The sequence below is a fragment of the Schistocerca gregaria genome, chromosome X (genome assembly GCF_023897955.1).
Source record: "Schistocerca gregaria isolate iqSchGreg1 chromosome X, iqSchGreg1.2, whole genome shotgun sequence".
Lineage (NCBI taxonomy): Eukaryota > Metazoa > Arthropoda > Insecta > Orthoptera > Acrididae > Schistocerca > Schistocerca gregaria.
The window spans coordinates 572,302,185-572,319,431 of NC_064931.1; the positions used below are offsets into that span (position 1 = coordinate 572,302,185).

Here is a 17,247-nt window from a genome sequence, read left to right on the forward strand (position 1 = left end):
CCATGCGTCAATTCGCTGCAGATCCTCCTGCATTTCAGTACAATTTTCCATTGTTGCAACCTCTCGATACACCACAGCATCATCTGCAAAAATCCTCAGTGAACTTCCGATGTCATCCACCAGGTCATTTATGTATATTGTGAATAGCAACGGTCCTATGACACTCCCCTGCGGCACACCTGAAATCACTCTTACTTCGGAAGACTTCTCTCCACTGAGAATGACATGCTGCGTTCTGTTATCTAGGAACTCCTCAATACAATCACACAATTGATCTGATAGTCCGTATGCTCTTACTTCGTTCATTAAACGACTGTGGGGAACTGTGTCAAACGCCTTGCGGAAGTCAAGAAACTCGGCATCTACCTGTGAATCCGTGTCTAAGGCCCTCTGAGTCTCGTGGACGAATAGCGCGAGCTGGGTTTCACACGATCGTCTTTTTCGAAACCCATGCTGATTCCTACAGAGTAGATTTCTAGTCTCCAGAAAAGACATTATACTCGAACATAATACGTGTTCCAAAATTCTACAACTGATCGACGTTAGAGATATAGGTCTATAGTTCTGCACATCTGTTCGACGTCCCTTCTTGAAAACGGGGATGACCTGTGCCCTTTTCCAATCCTTTGGAACGCTTCGCTCTTCTAGAGACCTACGGTACACCGCTGCAAGAAGGGGGGCAAGTTCCTTCGCGTACTCTGTGTAAAATCGAACTGGTATCCCATCAGGACCAGCGGCCTTTCCTCTTTTGAGCGATTTTAATTGTTTCTCTATCCCTCTGTCGTCTACTTCGATATCTACCATTTTGTCAACTGTGGGACAATCTAGAGAAGGAAGCACAGTGCAGTCTTCCTCTGTGAAACAGCTTTGGAAGAAGACATTTAGTATTTCGGCCTTTAGTCTGTCATCCTCTGCATTACCCCTATTTGACGTTGTATTTATAACCCTGTATTCGCCTGACCAAAAGTCTTGTTCCTCTTGCCACCGAACTTCACTAATTCCCACTATATCTAACATTAACCTATCCATTTCCCTTTTTAAATTTTCTAACCTACCTGCCCGATTAAGGGATCTGACATTCCACGCTCCGACCCGTAGAACGCCAGTTTTCTTTCTCCTGATAACAACGTCCTGTGTAGCCCCGCGCAGAGATCCGAATGGGGGACTATTTTACCTGCGGAATATTTTACCCAAGAGGACGCCATCATCATTTAACCATATAGTTAAGCTGCATGCCCTCGTGAAGAATTACGGCTGTAGTTTTCCCTTGTTTTCAGCCGTTCGCAGTACCAGCACAGCAAGGCAGTTTTTGTTAGTATTACAAGGCCAGATCAGCCAATCATCCAGACTGTTGCCCTTGCAATTACTGAAAAGGCTGGTTCTGTTAAATTGTTCATCTCATATATTTACTGAACCGTTTAAGATATCGTAATTCTGTTTTCACTCAAACGAATTGTGAAAGATTCATCACTAATTGACGTATATTAATTGCAGAGATATTAGTATCAACTTCGTTTTTTTAAATGGAACTCTAGTAATTCTGCTGCCAGCATCTTCGTTGTAAACGAAAATGGTTCAACGGGGTTTCACTCTTCAAAATCCGGTTAGTAATTTCGGAGAAACAGTAATGTTTAGAACTTAGGATTATCTGTTTAGAACTTGAAGCCAATTGCTGTCTCATGCGAAAGTTTGTGTTAACCGGAATTGTCGTATCAGGCTGATAGGATGCTCCAGAATGACGCAGCTAGGAGAGTATAGTTACAAAAGCGGAATAATGGAGAAACTCATACTAATTACACGTGGCTGGACCGATACACCAACTGGAAGGAAGAGGACGTGTCATCTAAGAATTATTTGCCAGTTAACTAGGATAACAGTTCCGGTCTTTTTCCTCCCAGAGCCTTGCAAGGAAGGTCTGCGACAATGAATACATGGATTTGTAAAACAGGGAACTGAGAAATAAACATTCTTAAATAACAAATTAGTGTCATCAGTTTATGTAAAGATATACTCTTACATTGCGAAATTTCATCACCAAGAGTAACAAAGAGGAAATCACGAAAGAGTGATATAAACACTTCCTGAAAATTACATTTATTTCATATAGTGTTCGAAATGCCCACCGTCTACTGTAATCACCTTTGTAGTCAAAGTTACAAGGAATTCTGGACAGACTAAAGAGATTTCTTACATGTCAGTGCACGTGAGGCAACAATGAGATGTTTTGAATCCTCTTGGGTTGTCGGAACTCGTGCATACACTTTGTCTTTGAGTTTGCCCAACAGAAAAAGTCCAGTGGAGTCAAACCAAGCGAACGAACAGGTCACTGCACTACGCCTTCGTGCAGTGTCCAGCGACCTTGCTTTCCTAACCACAGGCGAGTAATCAACTGCACAACTATCGTACTGGTAACACGTACACCTACGTATTTCTAGTGATACTCAAATAATCCAGCACCAAACGTTCGCACTCCATTGAATCTAATGTTCAGGCCGCCTCAGTCCTACCCGATTTTCAGTGGTCCAATAATGCATATTTCTACATTCAGCTATCCGTAATTTGTAAAGTAGCTTCATCAATGAAGAGAATTCTTTGAAGAAATAACCTATTGTCTTGAAGTCGAATCAGAACCGAGCTACAGAATTACATGCATCTTCTGCAACCTCGTTGGTTACTCTAACTCGTGAAGTGACAAATGATGTTAATGGAAGCTGTTTGTGGATAAAAGGCGAACAACACCTAACATATCGTACGCGGCATCACGATAGGCAGTGTTCTATTGATAAAAAAGGCCAATATATTCTAAACTCATTATAAAAGTTACTTTGTCTAATCTATTTCCCCATCCAACATGGTAAAAACGAGGTAGCGTAAAGGCATTTGTCACTGTGACAACAGGTTGCGATCCTGCTGATGAAATAACTGTTCATCACCACAACAGCCGGAAGGGCTGTAATATTTCCGTCAAGTATATCTCTTGTATAGACCCTCTATATACTCCTTCCACTTTTCAGGTTTCCCTTCTTTTTGCTTAGGACTGGTTTTCCATCTGAGCTCTCTTGTGCCCAAATGCCTCTTCAGTTTGCCTGTAGGCAGTATCTATTTTTCCTCTAGTGAAACATGCTTGTGAATTCTTGCATTTGTCCACGAGGGACTCTTGCTTAGCCATTTTGCACTCCTTATCAATCTCGCGTTAGACGTTTGCATTCCCTTTTGCCTGCGTCATTTACTAGAGTTTTATATTTTCTTATTTCATCCAATGAATTCAGTATCTCCTGCATCATCCAAGGATTTCTAATCGGCCTTGTCTTTTTACCTATTTGATCCTCTGCTCTCTTCTCTATTTCGTCTCTCAGAGATATCCATTCGTCTTCTGCTGTATTTCTTACCCCTGTCCTTTCCAGTCGCTGCGTAATGCTCCCTCTGAAACTCTCAACAACCTCTCCTTTTTTCAACTCATCCAGGTCCCATCTCCTTAATTGCCTACCTTTATACAATTTCTTCATTTCTCATCTACACTTTGCAACCAATAAACATTGGTCGGAGTTCACATCTGCTCCTCAATATGTTTTAAAATTTAAAATCTGGTTCCGAAATCTCTGTCTTACCAATACATAATCATTCTGAAATCTTTCTGTGTCTCCAAGTCTCTTCCACGTGTCATTATTCTTAAACCAAGCGTCAGCGATTATTAAATTATGCTCTGTGCAGAATTCTACCAGGTGGCTTCCTCTTTCATTCCTTTTTCCCTAACCCATGTACTCCTATTATTTTTCCCTCTCTTCCCTTCCCTACTAACGAATGCCAGTCCCTCATCGCTATTAAATTTTCGTCTGCCTTAACTATTTGAATAATTTCTTTTATCTCATCATACATTTCTTGAATCTCTTAATCATCTGCGGAGCTAGCTGACATATGAACTTGTACTACTGTGGTAGTTGTGGAATTCGTGTCTATCTGCGCTATAATAATGCGTTCAATATGCTGTTCATAATGGCTTACTCGCATTCCTACTTTCTTATTCATTGTTAAACCTACGTCTGCATTACCACTATTTGATTTTGTATTTATAGCCCTGCATTCATCTGATCAGAAGTCCTGTTTCTTCTGCCACCGAACTTCACTAATACCCACTATATCTAACTTTAACTAATCTATTCTCCTTTTAAGGTTTTCTAATCTATTTGCCGATTAAGGCATTCCGTTCCAGTTTTGTTTCTCTTGATGGCGACATCCTACTGAGTAGTCCCTGCCTGGAGATCCGAATGGGGGACTATTTTACCTCCTGAATATTTTACCCAAGAGGCTGACGCCATCATTTAACGATACATTAGAGCTACATGTCCACAGGAAAAATTACGGCCGTAGTTTCCCCTTACGTTCAGCTGTCCGCAGTACCAGCACGGAAAGGCTGTTTTGGTTCACTGTTGCCCCTGCAGCTACTGAAAAGGCTGCTGCCCCTATTCAGGAACGACACGTTTTTCTGTACTCGCAGCAAATACCCCTCAGTTGTGGTTGCACCTACGGTATGGCTATCTGTATCGCTGAGGCACGCAAACCTCCCCAACAACGGCAAGGTTCATTATTTCATGCCGGCCGGTGTGGCCGTGCGGTTCTAGGCGCTTCAGTCTGGAACCGCGCGACCGCTACGGTCGCAGGTTCGAATCCTGCCTCGGACATGGATGTGTGTGATGTCCTTAGGTTAGTTAGGTTTAAGTAGTTCTAAGTTCTAGGGGACTGATGACCACAGATGTTAAGTTCCATAGTGCTCAGTGCCATTTGAACCATTATTTCATTGTGTGTGTGGTGTGTGTGTGTGTGTGGACGGGGGGGGGGGGGGGAGGTAGACCCACAGAAAAAAGCACTTTTATTCAAGGACAATAATTACACTGAAGTCACCCTAGTTAACGATGGTCCCCTGGACATTACAAAAGAAGTGACCTACTTCTTAATATGATGTCTGATCACCATGGACGAAAATGCACGCTCTGCAAAATGCTCACATTCTGGCCACAAGGTTGGTAAGAGGGTCTTGTGCCATGCCGTTCCATTCCTCCATCAGCTCGCTTAACAACTGCTGAATGTTCGTTGGTGCATGCGGACGAGCTGCAGTACGTCTCCCCAATGCATTCCAAAAGTGATCGATGGGATTTAAATCGGGGAAATTGGGCAGGCCAGTCCATTCACTGAATATCCTCTCGTTCCAAGAGCTCCTCCACCTGCGGTATTCCACTCGGGTGCGCCTTGTCATCCTGAAAAATGAAGTCTGGGGCGAAAGCACCCTGAAAAGACGCACATGGGGAAGATTTGGTCAGTCTGTCCAAGCAACATAACAAGTGCAGCCGAAACGATCATTTTCGACAGCGTTGGACGAACCCTGATGTGTCGAGATATGGGAACATGTAATACACCCAGGAAAATCTTCGAACATGACTGTTTTGGTGGTCCACGCGTTATAGTTTGAAGAGACATAATGTTACATGGGTGTACTGGCCTCCAAATCTTTGAACACGGTACACTCAGCGGTTAACTTTATTGTGAGACTGTCCTCCTTCCTCATGCGCGTCCTTTTAGGGCTGCATTCGCACTTAAATTTATTTTCATGAATGACAGTCCACGATCGCATCAAACTGCACAGGTGAAAGAGCTCTTCGGACGAGAAGATATTCGGTGAATGGACTGGTCTGCCCGTTTCCCCGACTTAAATCCCACTGAGCACTGTGGGATGCGTTGGAGAGAAGTATTGCAGCACGCCGAACATCCAGCAGTTGTCAGCGCCCTAGCACAACAACTCCTTGTCAGCCTTGCGGTCAGCATGGGAGAACGCTGCAGAGTAGGCATGGCAGTCTGTGTGGTCATGCACCCCATTAGGAGTCGTGTGCAGGTGACCATCACGAATCTCTGTAAGTTCGATGTATCTAATGTCTTGGAAGAAAGCTGTCATTTCTGTTCTTCTCATTGCGTATTTCTTTCCGTTACTGTCTGCATGGTTCTGCAGCAGTTATTTGTATTCATGATTCAACTTCCATCGACCTGTATTACTCGTCAGTGACACACCATGCGAATGTTACTTCTTTCCCTAAGTTTTGCACACCAGTGAAGTATAAATAAACTGCTAAAAATATGTTCACCACATGTTCTGTATCCTAAAAAACGGCTCCCCGCAATACGAACACGACCGTCGGGTTGCCGGAGCTCAGGTCCCCCGCCGGCTTCACAGCACAGAGGGCTTGTATAGGAGACAGTCAAATGAAAACGAGAATAATTGAAAAAAGATACGTAAACTGTTATTTCAAAAGTAAATGGCATAACTATTAGTACATTTATTCCATTGTGGAACAAGACAGCCAATTCCGCCGTACATGTTGCCAAGGTTATTTCGTCTACGCTGCAGAAGTTTCGCTGGGAAGCCCTTACACATCCTCCATACAGTCCCGATCTCTACCCATGCGATTTCCATATTTTTAGAGCCCTGAAGAAAGATATTCGTGGCTGATTGCACAAGGACGGAGAGGTGTACATATGAGTAAAATAATTGCTCCTTAGCATCCCTTTGATGAATCCTCACTGCACTTCCGTTCGACAGTCGTTTCTTACATTCACAGGATGTTTATAAATTCCCTTCAAAGTACCCTTGGAGATTAATTAGCAGACAACAACTGGTACAAGATCCCGCATCCTGTGCCACAGAAAGAATTAAAACAACGTGACGCAAACTGTGTTTCGAATAATAACATGAAGAGAACACCACAGATCATGCCACAGTAGTTGGCCCAGAGACACGCTGGAAGAATTATCAGTGTCCCAATAAACAAATGCAACGTACTCGAGTACACTGGAAAACATTCGGTTCATTGGTTGCAACAAATGTGGCTTATAACCACTATCAGTTGAGTATGTCACAAATATTGTGCAACATGGATGAACACTACAGAAATTTTATCAACTTCGATTAGGTGCAATGCCTTATAACGTATTCTCAAATTTAGAAATGTATTGCAATTAAAAAAGTTAAACAAAGCAATACTTGTTCATAAACTATATTAAACATGAAGTACTGGAGAAAGGGTAACACCATCTTCGCGACTTTTGTAGTTCATAATTTTTTCCCTTTAGTCGGAAATCTCTATAATAACTCTTTTCGTCAAAGTAGCCCGCAACGTAAAGATCACTGTGTAATGTAGGTGAAATTATAGTCCAGTTGAGCGCGCTGTGTCTCCAGTCTTCAACGGGACTATTAGGCTTGTGCACATGATTCAGTTTGTCAGCATACGTGTACCGGCCATTTCAAGTTTACCATGCGCGCATTGTCACTTTATGGCAAATAGTGTTGTCTACACGGAATTTGCCAGCGACATAATTGAAACATTTAGTCGCTATCGTGAGACACGAAACCTCGAAGATCTGCATCGTAGGCGTCGACTGAGACCAAAACAACGGATGATGACCGTTACCTACAATTTATGGCTGGGAGGTACCCCGAGGAGAAGGAAACATAGCTGCTTGCTGTATTTTTAAAGGCAAGTGGCAGGGCTGTGCAACACTAGATAGCACGCCATCGCCTCCACATGATCAGTTGGGTTTCTAAGCATCCACTACGAACACCAGAACTATTGCTGCGGCCTTTCCAGTACCGTTGTGCGGGAAGAAAGTGATAAGAGAACACTATAGGTGGAATCAGGATCAGTGCTATCGGTTTCCCTTCACTCACGAGTGAGGGAATCCTTTCAGTACTGATGATCGTCGTAGAAGGGCATGTAGGCGTCGAGGTACCAATCCACGTCTCAGGCATGACGTCCAACGTGCTTAGAATGGAGGTGGATCACTCATGTTACGGGCCGGCATCATGCACGGAAGTAGGAAGTCTCTCATCGCTATCGATGGTCATTTGAGGGCTGTGCAGTATTGAAACAGGTCTCTCCAACGTTTGATCCTGCCCTGCAGACAACATTTCGACAGTGGGATCATCTTTCAAGTCAATACTGCAAATTTAACCGCATCCACCTCATGAGCAACTTCCTGTTGGAGGCAGGAGCCAATGGAATGGCTCGCGGTTATCTGTTCGTAGACAAAATGTACAGAAGGATTCAATCAAGTTACTATGCACGAGATGGAGCGGCACGGTACTGAGTAATACTCAGCAGTAGATTTGCATTTCATAGATGTGCGAAATGTGCATAGTTGAACAGGTACATTTATTTGACTTTTTTATATCAGAGTGTACTTATTTATTTAGCTTCGTAGGGTTTATTCATTCATTCGCTGCTTCCTGTGAATCTAGTTCCTTACAAGTTAGCTGACTGCACGTTGAGGTGACCAGAGCGAGTCCACACACGCAATATGATTTCCAGGTAATACTAATACACTGTCCAGTCACATTAATGTGACCACCTGTCGAAAGCCAGAATAACCACCTTTTGCATTCGGACCTCTGCGAGGCGTGCAGGAAAAGAGTCGGCGAGGTTCTGGAAGGTACCGACGGGGATGTGGACTCCAGTGCCGTGCCCAGCTGCGCTTGGAATCTCTCTTGAGGATCCACTGCGCGAACAGCCCAATCGAGGTGGTCCCACAGATTCTCCATTGGGTTTATATCCGGCCATTTTGGTGGCCAGGGAAGTACGCTAAACTCATCCTGATGCTCTTCGAAACACACTGCTGTGTGACTCGTTGCATTGTCCTGCTGGTAGATTCCGTAGTGCCAAGAAAAACAAACTGCATGTATTGGTGGTCATGGTCCCCAAGGATAGATGCATATTTATGTTGATCCATTGTGCCTTCCAGAATGACGAGATCACCCGGAAAATGTCACGAAAACGTTTCGCAGTCCCCTTCCGACAATTGTTCCAGGATGATTGCTTTCAGACGCGTCATGAGTGATTCATTTGAAAAGACCACCTGTCAGTTGCGATATTAGTGTGGTAATTCCAGCCCTTGGTGCCCATGAACAGCAGGCAGCATGGGTGCATGAACCAAGCGCCTGCTGTGGATACCCATACGTCGCAACGTTCGCTGAACGGTCGTTGAGGAGGCACTATTGGTAGCCCCTTGGATCATCTGAGTGGGCAGTTGCACAAACGTTGCACGTCTATTAATCCGTAGGGATCTCCGCAGCCGCCATTCATTCCTGTCATCTCTGACCCACGGCGAACCATCGTAAATGATTGTTGCACAATATATCTGTGGTATCATCCGGAGATCGGGGTGCCACGCCAAAGTTGGCAACGTGAAACAGTACGACAGACATTAGCGTGGGCTCGCTACAAATCACAATTACCAATGGGAGACACTTAACAAGACAGGGCTCCCACTCAGCATAGCAGCCCGCACAATGAGGTCAATATAGAGCCGTGCCTGCAAGATCTCACCCGAGTTCGTGACATTATCTTCAGCAGTCAACATCATTGTGCAGGACCAACGAGTAAGTTTCATATGAACTTGGACTGTTGTATATGTCGAGCGTTGAACCTCAAGAGAACAGTTTGTTACTTAGTGCATCAAGTGAATGTTTCATAGTAAACGACAACTATAAATTGCCAAGTAATCCTGTGGCAAAGAACTGTGTCAAAGCTAAGTCTTTTACTCATTTACGTAAGAAAGTGAACTAACATATCATGTGTTCTAGTTGATGAGCCTTCTCCCAGAGCAATCAAAGAACCCACAGTTAATGCCGGACGGAACTAGTTTCGTCAGGTCACAACATTTTCTTTTAAAGATCTCGACTTTGAAGAGCCCTTAAATCCAGAGTGATCTAAAAGCTCTTTACAGAGGCACTATCGCTTTCATTCCTATAAGGCTGGGTAAAGGTCACTACGCAAAAAGAACTTCACCACCGGAGTTTATAAAGCACGAGAGAGTTCTAGTCTCAATATCGACTTTTTGTTGTGGCCGTGCTCACGCACGTGAGTAGTAAAGCACGTTTGTTGGAGAAGGCAAAACGCTAGGCCGCGATCAGAGGGAATCTGAATACATATGACGGCGGCAGCTGGCGGATTTTAAGGGGCTATACGGCACCAAGCCGTGGTCCCTGCTGCTACTCGCTCACCTGCTTTTGTCGAGACGCCGCAGGCATGTGGTAACTGATGTGATAAAACACGACATATCATTAGCACTCACCTTCATGAATGCTGTCTGTAACAACAGCCTAAATATTGTTAGTTTTACTTGTACTATGACGCGGTCGCATACCTCAAGAAATTCTACTGAAATTGGCTCCGGCAGCGAAAGCATTCGCTTATGTGACGTTCACTCGACATTTCTCCGTAACTGGCCGACGTATTTCTCGAGCGGGCCTACAAAATTTGTGCAATGCAAGAGCATAATAGCTGCACATTTGCGAATACTGAAATCTAGAGGGTTTAATGATTTTTTTATTATATCATTTCGTAACAAGTTTCGCCTTCTCTCATCATCAGATCCAGTTTCAGAACCCATGAATAAAAATTCATTGTCAGTGTGGAATAAGACTTACGCCGAAGCAGGAGTCAGTTGCATATTGATAGTGATCTATGTTATCTACACTGCTGGCCATTAAAATTGCTACACCAAGAAGAAATGCAGATGATAAACGGGTATTCATTGGACAAATGTATTATACTAGAACTGACATGTGATTACATTTTCACGCAATTTGGGTGCATAGATCCTGAGAAATCATGACCCAGAACAACCACCTCCGACCGTAATAAAGGCCTTGCCACGCCTGGTCATTGAGTCAAACAGAGCTTGGATGGCGTGTACAGGTAGGGCTGCCTATGCAGCTTCAACACGATACCACAGTTCATCAAGAGTAGTGATTGGTGTGACGAGCCAGTTGCTCGGCCACCATTGACCAGACGTTTTCAGTTGGTGAGAGATCTGGAGAATGTGCTGGCCAGGGCAGCAGTCAAACATTTTCTGTATCTAGAAAGGCACATACAGAACCTGCAGCATGCGGTCATGCATTATCCTGCTGAAATGTAGGGTTTCACAGGGATCGAATGAAGGGTAGAGCCACGGGTCGTAACACATCTGAAATGTAACGTCCACTGCTCAAAGTGCCGTCAGTACGAACAAGACGAGACCGAGACGTGTAACCAATAGCGCCCCATACCATCACGCCGGCTGATACGCCAGTAAGGTGATGATAAATACACGCTTCTAATGTGCGTTCACCGCGATGTTGCCAAAAACGAATGCGACCATCATTATGCTGTAAACAGAACCTGGATTCATCCGAAAAAAATGACGTTTTGCCATTCAAGCACCCAGGTTCGTCGCTGAGTACACCATCGCAGGCGCTCCTGTCTGTGATGCAGCGTCAAGGGTAACCGCAGCCATGGTGTCCGAGCTGATAGTCCATGCTGCTGCAAACGTCGTCGAACTATTCATGCAGATGGTTGTTGTCTTGCAAACGTCCCTATCTGTTGACTCAGGGATCGAAACGTGGCTGCGCGATCCGTTACAGCCATGCGAATAAGATGCCTGTCATATCGACTGCTAGTGATACGAGGCCGTTGGGATCCAGAACGGCGTTCCGTATTACCCTCCTGAACCCAGCGATTGCATATTCTGCTAACACTCATTGGATCTCGACCAATGCGAGCAGCAATGTCGCGATACGAAAATCGCAATCGCGATAGGCTACAAAGTCGGAAACGTGGTGGTACGCATTTCTCCTCCTGACACGAGGCATCATAACGTTTCACCAGGCAACGCCGGTCAACTGCTGTTTGTGTATGAGAAATCGGTTGGAAACTTTCCTCATGTCAGCACGTTGTAGATGTCGCTACCGGCGCCAACCTTGTGTGAATGCTCTGAAAAGCTAATCATTTGCATATCACAGCATCTTCTTCCTGTCGGTTAAATTTCGCGTCTGTAGCACGTCATCTTCGTGGTGTAGCAATTTTAATGTCCAGTAGTGTATTATAATTAATGTATGTTAAACGATGATTATACTGGGTGATCAAAAAGTCAGTATAAATTTGAATAAATCACGGCATAATGTAGATAGAGAGGTACAAATTGACACACATGCTTGGAATGACATGGGGTTTTATTAGAACAAAAAAAAATTCAAATGTTCAAAAAATTTCCGACATATGGCGCTTCATCTGATCAGAATAGCAATGATTAGCATAACAAAGTAAGACAAAGCAAAGATGATTTTCTTTACAGGAAATGCTCAATATGTCCACCATCATTCCTCAACAATAGCTGTTGTTGAGGAATAATGTTGTGAACAGCACTGTAAAGCATGTCCGGAATTATGGTGAGGCATTGGCGTCGGATGTTGTCTTTCAGCATCCCTAGAGATGTCTGTCGATCACGATATACTTGCGGCGTCAGATAACCCCAAAGCCAATAATAGCACGGACTGAGGTCTTGGGACCTGGGAGGCCAAGCATGACGAAAGTGGCGGCTGAGCACACGATCATCACCAAACTACGCGCGCGAGAGATCTTTCACGCGTCTAGCAATATGGGGTTGTTTTTCTTGGTTCTAATAAAACCTCATGTCATTCCAAGCATGTGTGGCAATTTTTACCTCTCTATGTACATTATTCCGTGGTTTATTAAGTTTTCAAATTTATACTGACTTTTTGATCACCCGGTATAATAAATGGCTCTGCACATATAGCCAAGAGGCAGTAGGGAGCCTGTAGCATGAAGCTAAATAGGCATAGGTTTCCACGTGTTCAGTGACTTGTGGAAGGAAAATGTTAAACATCACATGCTGTACAACGCTGGAGACTTTGTGAATGACAGAAGAATAGATGGATGGTGTACGTCACACTGCTGTAATCACGTTATTTCATCTCTGTTTCTGTATATATCTAGAAAACGAAACACGTTGATGTTTGTTTTTTAAGAACGACATCCAGCTCACAGATCTCACATAACTGTCCACATCATATATAATTTCTGCAGTTTGCGTGGAAGCAGGTTGCTAAATAATTTTACACATTGGTGCACAACACCATCGTCGAGACCAGCTCGCATGGTGTATATGTAAATACGAAGTTGAACAATTACAGCATCGCACTATTTAACAAATTACGTCGAAATCCCATGCGGTTTGCATGAAATGATGTTTTTCACCCTGGCACATCACTGGAGCTGTCAGAAGAGAACTTCTGACAGCCATCTGCATGAATCAGATGTCACCAGAACGTGTACACCCAGGCAAAATCGTTGCGCGGTTGCAGAGGCACGTTCGTGAAGCGTTTCAGAGGCAAAGCAGCAGACGCATTTCATAAGCAGAGCAGCAGCAGCAGGCGACGTGAGTACATCGCGTGTGTGGTGTCCACACACTGCATGTGTGGCGTTCAAAAAACATTGCGGAGATGTCGTAGCATCGCCTTGGCATCAACGTAGCGTCGCTTGAGTTAAATTCTAATTACACGGGCCACTTTACTTAAAAATAACGCATAGTCTGCCATCTATGTGTGGTTACATAGGAGACATTAGGAAGAAGCACTCACTTTGTTGATACTCAGGCTGGTGGAGCGCTCACATCTGCATTTGCTGTTGCTTTGACTGGCTATGACCACTCCCCAGCGCTACATTCACAGCACCTATCCTCCCTACACCCGCCGGTTATTAAAATAGGCTGACTGGGCCATTCCACAGTGCAGAGATCAGTGGCACATACCCCCCTCCCTACATCCACCAGCTATTGACTAGACTGGCAAGGGCACTCCCTAGTGCTACCCTTCCAACTCCCACGCTTCACAATCAAGGGAAAAATAATTATTAGTTAGGTATATAATTTTTATTCATCGGCGCAAATACTCACATGGCAGCTGTCTATCATCATGAAAGGTTGCTTACCCTATGATACCTCACAGTACGCAGCACATAGTATTAAACTTCATGCAGGTACATCTGCGTTTCGTGCTACACAATACATCGATGGCAGCAGTGGTGGTGTGTGTGTGACCATGCCTTTTTGGTAAGTACACTACTGGCCGTTAAAATTGCTACAACACGAAGATGACGTGCTACAGACGCGAAATTTAACCGACAGGAAGAAGATGCTGTGATATGCAAATGGTTAGCTTTTCAGAGCATTCACACAAGGTTGGCGCCAGTGGCGACACCTACCACGTGCTGACATGAGGAAAGTTTCCCCAAAAAAAAAAATGGTTCAAATGACTCCGAGAACTATGGGACATAACATCTTAGGTCATCAGTTCCCTAGAACTTAGAACTACTTAAACCTAACTAACCTAAGGACATCACACACATCCATGCCCGAGGCAGGATTCGAACCTGCGACCGTAGCAGTCCCGCGGCTCTGGACTGAAGCGCCTAGAACCGCACGACCACCGCAGCCGGCCGAAAGTTTCCAACCGATTTCTCATACACAAACAGCAGTTGACCGGCGTTGCCTGGTGAAACGTTGTTGTGATGCCTCGTGTAAGGAGGAGAAATGCGTACCATCACGTTTCCGATTTTGAAAGAGGTTGGATTGTAGCCTATCGCGATTGCGGTTTATCGTATCGCGACGTTGCTGCTCGCGTTGGTCGAGATCCAATGACTTAGCAGAATTTGGAATCGGTCGGTTCAGGGGGGTAATACGGAACGCCGTTCTGGATCCCAACGTCCTCATGTCACCGTATCACTAGCAGTCGAGATGACAGGCATCTTATTCGCGTGGCTCAAACGGATCGTGCGGCCACGTCTCGATCCCTGAGTCAACAGATAGGGACGTTTGCAAGACAACAGCCATCTGCACGAACAGTTCGACGACGTTTCCAGCAGCATGGACTATCAGCTCGGACACCATGGCTGCGGTTACCCTTGACGCTGCATCCCAGATAGGAGCGCCTGCGATGGTGTACTCAACGACGAACCTGGATGCACGAATGGCAAAACGTAATTTTTTCGGATGAATCCAGGTTCTGTTTCCAGCAAATGCACGACCTCATGTTGCAGGTCCTGTACGGTGTACGGGCCTTTCTGGATACAGGAAATAAAGAAAATAACCGATTGCTGCCCTAGCCAGCACATTCTCTAGATCTCTCACCAATTGAAAACATCTGGTCAATGGTGCCCGAGTAACTTGCTCGTCACAATTCGCCAGCCACTACTCTTGATGAACTGTGGTATCGTGTTGAAGCTACATGGGCAGCTGTACCTGTACACGCTATCCAAGCTCTGTTCGACTCAATGCCGAGGCGTATCAAGGCAGTTATTACGGCCAGAGGTGGTTGTTCTGGGTACTGATTTCTCAGGATCTATGCACCCAAATTGCGTGAAAATGTAATCACAAGTCAGTTTTAGTATAATACACTCCTGGAAATGGAAAAAAGAACACATTGACACCGGTGTGTCAGACCCACCATACTTCCTCCGGACACTGCGAGAGGGCTGTACAAGCAATGATCACACGCACGGCACAGCGGACACACCAGGAACCGCGGTGTTGGCAGTCGAATGGCGCTAGCTGTGCAGCATTGGTGCACCGCCGCCATCAGTCTCAGCCAGTTTGCCGTGGCATACGGAGCTCCACCGCAGTCTTTAACACTGGTAGCATGCCGCGACAGCCATCTGCGTGAACCGTATGTGCAGTTGACGGACTTTGAGCGAGGGCGTATAGTGGGCATGCGGGAGGCCGGGTGGACGTACCGCCGAATTGCTCAACACGTGGGGCGTGCGGTCTCCACAGTACATCGATGTTGTCGCCAGTGGTCGACGGAAGGTGCACGTGCCCGTCGACCTGGGACCGGACCGCAGCGACGCACGGATGCACGCCAAGACCGTAGGATCCTACGCAGTGCCGTAGGGGACCGCACCGCCACTTCCCAGCAAATTAGGGACACTGTTGCTCCTGGGGTATCGGCGAGGACCATTCGCAACCGTCTCCATGAAGCTGGGCTACGGTCCCGCACACAGTTTGGCCGTCTTCCGCTCACGCCCCAACATCGTGCTGCCCGCCTCCAGTGGTGTCGCGACAGGCGTGAATGGAGGGACGAATGGAGACGTGTCGTCTTCAGCGATGAGAGTCGCTTCTGCCTTGGTGCCAATGATGGTCGTAATGCGTGTTTGGCGCCGTGCATTTGAGCGCCACAATCAGGACTACATACAACCGAGGCACACAGGGCCAACACCCGGCATCATGGTGTGGGGAGCGATCTCCTACACTGGCCGTACACCTCTGGTGATCGTCGAGGGGACACTCAATAGTGCACGGTACATCCAAACCGTCATCGAACCCATCGTTCTACCATTCCTAGACCGGCAAGGGAACTTGCTGTTCCAACAGGACAATGCACGTCTGCATGTACCCCGTGCCATCCAACGTGCTCTAGAAGGTGTAAGTCAACAACCCTGGCCAGCAAGATCTCCGGATCTGTCCCCCATTGAGCATGTTTGGGACTGGATGAAGCGTCGTCTCACGCGGTCTGCACGTCCAGCACGAACGCTGGTCCAACTGAGGCGCCAGGTGGAAATGGCATGGCAAGCCGTTCCACAGGACTACATCCAGCATCTCTACGATCGTCTCCATGGGAGAATAGCAGCCTGCATTGCTGCGAAAGGTGGATATACACTGTACTAGTGCCGACATTGTGCATGCTCTGTTGCCTGTGTCTATGTGCCTGTGGTTCTGTCAGTGTGATCATGTGATGTATCTGACCCCAGGAAAGTGTCAATAAAGTTTCTCCTTCCTGGGACAATGAATTCACGGTGTTCTTATTTCAATTTGCAGGAGTGTATATTTGTCCAATGAATACCCGTTTATCATCTGCATTTCTTCTTGGTGTAGCAATTTTAATGGCCAGAAGTGTAATATTAGATTGCTTTTCTGATGACCGTATTGATGCCTCGATCCCATTCCATTGCCAAAAATAGTTTCTAGTGCACATTACAGTTCCAAAATAGTGGAGACAGCGCAAGAGGTGTAGCAATGGTTTTATAGAATTGTAATTCGTGCTCCAGCTTTACTGCCAATCGTGTAAAGGCGGCCGTTCAAAAATTTATCGAGATGAGCTAATATTTACCGTCATTTTGCGTAATATGCTACGCGATCATTAATTTATAATGTCAGAGTGATTTGCCACATTATTTTGCTATAAATCATTGTTATTACGTACAAAAGAACCCACTCCCTACGCTACAGAGTATAAATGCAGTTGCTCCATTTTCTACAAGAATAAACACATATATGTGTCAGCATAAAATATCGTGAAGCGACTTGCAAGCAAAGTCAATATGATGTGCAGTAAAAGAACGTGTTTCAATTAACTGATCATCTTAATGCCAAGTA

The 17,247-nt window shown here is 45.4% G+C and overlaps 1 protein-coding gene across 2 annotated transcripts in view; it reads right to left on the reverse strand.

Moving 5' to 3' along the window:
• Window positions 1-17,247, reverse strand: part of LOC126297529 (uncharacterized) — a 344,775-nt gene that overhangs the window by 159,002 nt on the left and 168,526 nt on the right. The window lies entirely within an intron of this gene.